General features: G+C 39.0%; 1 protein-coding gene across 1 annotated transcript in view; it reads right to left on the bottom strand.

The window, feature by feature from the left end:
- The window catches only part of LOC102858000 (mucin-2-like), an 82,668-nt gene that overhangs the window by 15,402 nt on the left and 58,764 nt on the right, over positions 1–8,502 (bottom strand). The gene's annotated exons all lie outside the window — the stretch shown is intronic.

Genomic DNA, 8,502 nt, shown 5'->3' with positions numbered 1-8,502 from the left:
GTGCTGGGAGAAGGGTGCAACAATGAATGAATGGAATTCCAAAATCTCTGTAGATGTTCATTGACATGAAAAATAAACAAACTAAATTAAAAAAAAGCAAAGACATCATTTTGACTACTAAAGTGTAAAAAAAAAAACCAAACATAATAAATAGGGATGAAACAGAAGGTGAACAATGTATATGAATTTTACATTCAAATCAATATAAAATAAAATTTTAAAAGAGTATGTTTCTTAAATTTTAAAGTACAGTGTTTAGCACAAACACCTCATATTCATTGTTGACAAGTTAGAACTGACTGATAACTAATACTCTAGATGGTTTTCTGAGGCTGTGAACTGTATGGAGGCGGTCTTCTGTCTTTTTCCTGCCAAGCAACAGGTGGACTTCAATTAACAGAGATGTACCATTTTTGGGTTAGCAGTACAAATCCCTGTGGATGTGACATGTTGTTGATTGCCTTTGAGTCAAGCATGACTCATAGTGACCCTATAAACAAAAGGCCTGAAGCCCCTCTACAACTATCAACGATTTATCAAAGTTCACAGAGTTTCTGGAGGCATGTTGTTTAGGAAGTGGATGCCATTCCTGCTTCCAAACCTGTCATAGTATATTATTGTTATATGCCTTTGAGTCTTCTGCACTGTATAGCAACTCAATGTTCAGCATGTCTGAACCCCTCCCTTTCTTGAGCCAGTCTCATTAATTCCAACACACCAACCCCCATTTTCCCAGTCTCTGTATCAATCCATCTCATCTGGGGTCTCCCTATCCTGCACTGTCTATCCACCCTTCTGAATATGATGTTCTTCCCCAAGGACAGATCTCTCCTGGCCATGTGTCCAAAGTAAGTGACGTGACATACAGATCTAAGGTTTTTTTCCCAAATAATTAGCTATAAAGTAAAGAAAGCCTGTAGCCTTTTTCCCCCCCTTAAAAATTTCTGGTTATATATGCAAAACAAAATAAAGGTTAACTCGTAATATTGGTGTTGTTGTTATAATATATCATCAAGTCAGACCGACTTATAATTGACTTCCTCAGGTTTTTAGAAACCATGAATCTCATGAGAAAAACATTGCCTGTCTTTCTCTCCAGCCAGAGCAGACAGTGAATTTGAACCGTGTGCCTATGAGTGCCTTTAGCAGCCCAATGCCTTACCACAAAGCTTCCAAAGCTTAATTATAATATTGATTGATCGATTGATTATATTTGTTGATGTTGATGTTGTTAAGTACATTTGTGTAGGATCATAACAGATCATCCAGTTGGTTTTCAGGGGCAGTATATCACACAGGAGGAGAATGCCCATCTTTCTCACATGGAGCTGCTGGTGGATTCAAACTGTGCGTCTTTGCATTAACAGCAAAACTCCTTACCACTAAGCTGTGCATAATTGTGTAGTATACTGTCAGATCAGATACATTCTTTAGCTGAGTGGTTTATCCAACTAGTTTTAGAATCAGTCAGACTTGGTTTAAATCTTAACTCTGCTACTTAACAGTATGACTTTGAGTATGTTGTACCCATATCTTAAGCTTATTCTGAGGGTCAAATTAGATAATTCATATTATGTTGTTGTTGTTGTTATGTGCCGTTGAGTCGTTTGCGACTCATAGCGACCCTATGTACAACAGCCCTAAACCGTGCTCTATCCTGTGCCAATCGCATTGCCTCTGACACACCCATCCTGATTACCCCAGTCACTGAATCAATCTGCCTTATAGAGGGTCTTCCCCTCCTGTGCCATCCCTCCATCCTACCAAGCATGATGTCCCTCTCCAAGGACCTGTCTCTCCTTACAACATGTCCAAAGTATGTCAGACGAAGACCCAGAATCTTTGCCTCCAAGGAGTAGCCTGGTTTAACCCTCTCTAGGATGAATCTGTTTGTTTTCTTGGCAGTCCATGGTACATTCAACACTCTTCTCCAGCACCACAGCTCAAAGGAATCAATTCTCCTTCTGTCCTCCCTAGTCATTGTCCAGCTCTCTGATGCATAACAAGTGATTGCAAAGACCATGGCCTGTATCAGGCACACCTTCGTCTCCAAAGAGACACCGTTGCTCTTGAGTACTTTAGAGAGGTCCTTAACAGCAGACTTTTCCATCGCAATATGTTTTTTGATTTCCTGGCTGCTAGTGCCAAGAGTGTTGACCGTGGAGCCGAGCATACTGAAGCTGTGAACAATCTCAATCTCTTTGCCATCCATCCTGATGCTACCAATTGGTCCAGTGGTGAGAATCTTTGTCTTCTTGACATTGAGCCTCAGTCCATACTGAAGGCTGCAGTCCTTGACCCTCTGCAATAAGTGCATGAGGTCCTCCTCAGTTTTAGCGAGCAAGGTTGTGTCATCTGCATAACACAGATTGTTGATGGATCTTCCACCAATCCTAACGCTACGCTTCTCCTCATAGAGCCCAGCCTCTCGGATAATCTGCTCTGCATACAGGTTGAAAAGGTATGGAGATAGGACACATCCCTGGCACACACCCTTCCCAATTTTGAACCATGCAGTGTTGCCCTGTTCTGTTCTGATGACTGCCTCTTGGTCCAAGTAAATGTTCTGGGATTCCCATTCTTCTCAGAGTCAGCCAGTTTTTTATGATCCACACAGTCAAATGCCTTTGCATAATCAATGAAACACAGATAGACATTCTTCTGGTATTCCCTGCTTTCAGCCAAGATCTGTCTAACATCAGCAACAATATCCCTAGTACCACGACCCCTTCTAAATCCAGTCTGGACTTCCGGCAGTTCTCTGCTGATGTGCTGTTCTAATCGTTTTTGGATAATCTTCAGTAGAATCTTGCTTGCATGTGAAATCAGTGATATTGTTCTGTAGTTTCCACACTCAGTTGGGTCACCCTTCTTGGGAATGGGAACAAATATAGATATCTTCCAGTCAGGGCAACACTGATTTTTTTTTCTTATGTACAAAATTTTTTGTACATCCTGATGCTACCAATTGGTCCAGTGGTGAGATGTTTCTCCTAGATTAGCTGTTATCTCTTTGAAGCTGTTTTCCCTGATCATATGTAAATTGTAACTTAATCTGCCTTTTTGCCTGGAAAGGGAGTATCTGGGTGTGAATGATTTTCTTTCAGATATAGAAATTCTTTGATTTTACTTTATTATTAAGTAAATTGATGTCTCACCCTCCTATAAAAGCCCATGACCACTCCCAGAGGAGTAGGTAGTCTTGGAGGTGACTCTCTGTCTCCCAATCTATGTAATAAAGGGCATTTATGGATATTGCAATCTGTCTTATTGCCAATTGACTACGGAAAGAACCCCTTGTGTTCTGTAACAAGAGCAGTGTTATATAGTATTTGTCCTTTGTGATGGAGCTATTTCACTCAGTGTAATGTCTTCCATATATGTAGTTTTAAATGTAATTTTTAATTCCCTTAGCTTATATTAGGTCCATGGGTGATAAAAATGATTATGCCTAATGATTAAGCTAAAGTTGAAGTTTAAACTCACCCAGTGGTACCACAGAATGCAGGCTTGATGACCTGCTTCCATAAAGATTACCGCTAAGAAAACCTCATGGAGTACTTCTACTCTGTAGTACATGGTGTTACCATGCTCAGAATCAACTCAATAGCAGTACATTTGGTAGTTTTTCTGCTTTTGTTTTATTTGACTTTTTAAGATTCAGTGCCTTCCAGTCAATTTCCGCTTAGTGGTTCCTCCACTGCTGAATTTCTAAGATTGTAAATCTTAAAAGGGGGAGAGTGCCCATCTTTCTTCTGCAGACTCCTTGTTTGGTTTAGAAAGCCAGGAATGTGTAGCCTTTTCTGGTAAGCAGGGTAATACTCTTCAGACTACACGATATTAATCACCATCATGCGATATCTAAAATATTCACGTACCTGCCTTGCTGTATATCTTCTTCCTTAGGGCGATCAGGTCAGTTGATTGCCTTCAGCTGATCTCAAAGAATTGCAAGCAGAAGCAAAGGAAGAGAAAGATCAAGAGGATTTTCAGACTTTATAGCTCTCTACTTTAGGTACTTTTTTTTTTTAATAGAAAATCTGTTGAACTTTATTAAGATAAGGTCACTTCTTTGACGAAACTTTCTTTCAAAGACAAAGAATGGATAGTTGTAGTGTACTAAGATTGACAGTAGTCCTTTGTGTGTTGACTACTTCTTGACAAAGTTAATGACAATGTGATTCTCAGTGAATAACGTACTTGATTGATAATAAGAAGCATAATAGTGATTGATGACCTTCAAAGAGACGTAAGACGGTCTTTCAAGCAGGAACCAACCTTCTACCCTTTCCTGTTGGCCTCTCAAAAGAATATGAGTGATTGTCATCTGACAGTAATGTGAAGGAATTTCATTTCCCCTTTTTGTCAAGATGTATGATTCAACAAGAACAGAACTTTTTTTTTTTAAATTTAGGTTGTTTATTTTTCATTTCAATGAACATCTACAGAGATAGAACTTTTAAAATTATTATTGGGGTACTAAATTCTAATGAAGAGTAATTGCTTAAAAATTGCAATGTAAACATTACATTTTTTAATGCCAACAATATTTAATTTAAGTTTGGAAAAAATACATAAAAGAAGGAAGTATAATGTAAAACCATATACATATTTTTGAGATTTTATAATTGTTAACATTTCTCTATATGTGTTTATGTCAGTGTTTGCCTGAAATATTTAAAACCAAATACAAAAAGGCACCATATCATCCATATGATTAAATATTAATGTAATTAAAACACAATGTACATGAATGAAACACAATGTATATGAGTGAATGTAAGAAAACCAATTAAAAAAGAACTTGAGTTTAAAAAACACAGTACTTTTAATACTTAATAATAAGTCACACACAACTTCTATAACTCAGTCCATATTAAAATTTCCCAAATTTTTCTTGAAGTATTTTCATGGCTGTTTTATTCTATTTAGAATCCAAACATGATTCATGTGTTACATTTACTTGTAGTGTACATGTTTATTTTAATACAGAAGATTCTCCTTTTCACTCATGATGAATAGTTCTAGTTCAACACTTTTAGGATGAGTTAGAAGAACTATTAAGTTTATAAAGGTTTTGAAAAATCAGGTATTCCTACTGTACTAAATTATAAATGTTGAATATGTTTTGGGTTTTTGCCCTCCATTCACATTGTGTTTTATACAATCATTCCCATATACTGTGTCTTATAAAATTAAACAACTTTATTTATTTTTTTTAAAGGAATATGTCTGATTAGGCATTATAAGTAAGACATAGGTCTAGAATAAGAGGTAAATTTCAAAGAGGACTTAGGGTGGAGGAGAGAGGGAGGAAATTGTGCAAGAATAAATGAAGGTTTTTAAAATGGAAAATGAATTGGGGGGGGAGGGAGAAAGAGGGAAGAAAATGTGCAACAAGGAATGAATGATAAGCCAACTTTTTTGTAAACTTTCATTTACCTCCAGCTGCTTGACAGGAGAAGGATAGGCAATCACTTCACATGTGATTTACTGCCTCTGGAAACTTATGGGAGGGTCATCTATGGTTTGGTTTTGATCAATGGCACACAACAACAACAGCAACTATGATATTTAATAGGCAATGTAAGAGAGGAAGACCCTGGATGAGATGGATTGACTCAGTGACTGGAGTAATAGGGCTAGGTGTGTTGGAGATGATGAGGTTGACAGGATAGAGCGGAGTTCAGAGCTATTGTACGTAGGATTGCTAGGAGTCATAAGTGACTTGATGGCATTTAACAACAACAGCAACATGAACCTAAGTTCTTTACGTTTTGAAAGTGCTTTCATATTGGTAATTTCTTGGTATCAACATTCTAGAATAATTAATGGCACCAAATGTTCTGTGATTCTGTGAGAGTATTTATTTTGTTAAATAGTACAAACAGAGTAACAATTGATAATGGTAACATTGATATATCTCTTTAAGTTTATTTCTTAGGAAGGTTAAATAAATAGCTTGCACTTTCCAGTAAAATAATTCATTTGACATAGTCTATTTTTCTCACTTAATTTAGCTGTCAATCTTCATCACATCTGTACCTTTTGTGTCAGCTATGCCCTGCTGCCTTCAGTGTTTAAAAACTGACCTTTTCTTAGTCTAGAGATCTCTTCAGTCTCATTTTTTTAAATTTAAAGATTTTATCTTTATTGTTTTCTTCTGTCTCAGATTCAGCAAAACTTGAACTAGCTTGACAAATACTAAAAGAGTAAGTAAAGCCTTTCCATTGTGTAAGACTTTTCTCACTAAGAGAAAACACAAATATTTTTGAATGTCTGCTTTTTAAAGTTAATAGGTTTGATTTAAATTTACATTTTGTTTTGGATTAGTAGGCAAGTACACAAGATAAAAAGGTCTTGGACTAACCGGGCTGGGAAAGAATATGTCATTCTGCAAGGATGATCATTGCCAGTGGACACTCACTTCAAGAAGGAATTTCTGGACCCACCAGTTGGAGAACCCGGTCCCCAAATCTGGACTTCCCAATCCCAATACCTGGAGCATGACCTGTGGCCACACCTCTGAACTGCACCAGAGATATATCAGTATCACAGGTGAATTCACTTCATTTCCTCTTTTCTCCCAAAGTGTGAACTGCCTTTAGAGAGGATCTCCTTGGACTGGCCTAGCTGAGGCAATTGTCTTGACAGAGGAGTCTGCTAATTCACAGGCCTTTTCTCCCCTGAACTGAAGCAAGTCTTCCCTTGAATCAAAAGTTCAGAGAGGGGTTCCCTATGTACATCCAAAGGTTTCTCCAAAAGGGTAAAAATGGAAGCCACAGACTGGGAAAAAATTTGATAATGACATGTCTGATAAGGAACTTATATCCAGAATTTATAAAATACTCAGGCACCACATCAGGATAAAGATATATTACCCAATTGCAAAATGGGCACAGGATATGAACAGACACTTCACCAAAGAAGACATTCAGATGGTGAACAAACACATGAAAAAATGTTCAAAATCCCTAGCTCTAAGAGAGATTCAAGTCAAAACATCTATGAGACATCATCTTTATCTCACACCAGTAAGAAGAGCAAAATTTAACAGAACAGGAAACAACAAAGGTTGGACAGGTGGAGAAACTGGAACCCTTATTCACTATTGGTGGGAGTGTAAAATGGTGCAACAACTATGGAAGGCAGTATGGCGCTTTTGCAAAAACTTGGAAATAGAAATACCATTTGACCCAGCAATTCCACTAGTGGGAATATACCTCAAAGAAATCATAACTGCCACCTAAGAAGATATATCCACACCCATGTTTATTGCAGCTTTGTTCACAATAGCAAGAAGTTGGAAACAACCCAAGTACCCATCAACAACAAGTGTCTAGAGAAGCTGTGATATATTCACACAATGGAATACTACCCTGCATTGAAAAAGAAGGAACTAATGCAATATTATTCAAAATGGGTGACCCTGGAGGACATTATGCTGAGAGAAATATCTCAGTCACAAAAGGACAAATAATGCATAGTGTCACTGTTGTAAAGTGGGTCTGACATCAGAGTTGGGTGGAAAACAGATGAGGGAGAAACCTGTGCAGGAAGAATATATGACTAGGTATTATTATCATGACAAGGGTCCAGAATGAAAGCTGCGTAGTGGAGTAGACTGGAAGGGAGGTTATTGTATAACAATAAAATAATAATAATTATTATTATTTTTTAATTTTCAAAGAGAAAAACGAACTGGGGGCGAGGTGGGCAGGGAGGAAAGAGTGCAACTGCAGTGATGGCGGTGGCGGCGGCGGCAGCGCGGGAGCTTGCAGTGGATGCTCCATTGGATGGATTGGCCTTTGTGAGGCCCCAAGATCTCAGGTTGCCACAGAACCACAGGCTTCTTCCCGTCCACATCCTGCTGAGATCCTTTTCCCACCATACTTCTGTCATCTTTTCCATTTTGCCTTAAAGAGTGGCCTCTGTCCCAAGGAGTCAAGCTTGGGAATAACTCCCAAGACACCTTGACTGGAAATCAGTTTGCATAAACTATCCAAACAACAATCCTTCAAATTGAACGAAAGCAGGAAGTCCCAGCGAGAAAAGCCTGACACTTTCTTCAGCAGCCCCGCGGACACACTCTCCCAACATCCTCAGCTAAGGGAAGCCCAAGAAGGAGACGTCCAAGAACAAGAAGGAGCGGAAGCAGGCGATGCAAGAGGCCGGGCAGCAAATCACCACGGTGGTGCTGCCCACGCTGGCCGTCGTGGTCCTGCTCATCGTGGTGTTTGTGTATGTGGCCACGCGCCCCACCACCACCGAGTGAGCCAAGGGGACTCCTGCCAGGAGAGGCGGCGTGGGGGCAATGCAGCAGGAAACAGCCGGCCCTCTAGTCAGGGGTTTTCCAGATGCTTGCTCTGAGCAGGAGCTCCCTGTTTTCTCTGGTCTTTGACTTGATTAAAATTTCTCCACTCTTCTTGGGGAGGGAATAGGGAGGTTTATCAGTGAATGTGCCATACACCTTAGGGTCCACTCCATGTGCCTTTCAGACTT

The sequence above is a fragment of the Elephantulus edwardii genome, unplaced genomic scaffold (assembly GCF_000299155.1).
Source record: "Elephantulus edwardii isolate Elephantulus edwardi_28Jun2011 unplaced genomic scaffold, EleEdw1.0 scaffold00192, whole genome shotgun sequence".
NCBI classification, from domain to species: domain Eukaryota; kingdom Metazoa; phylum Chordata; class Mammalia; order Macroscelidea; family Macroscelididae; genus Elephantulus; species Elephantulus edwardii.
Note: the sequence above shows the minus strand (reverse complement) of the source record. Positions and strands in the feature narration are given on the sequence as shown.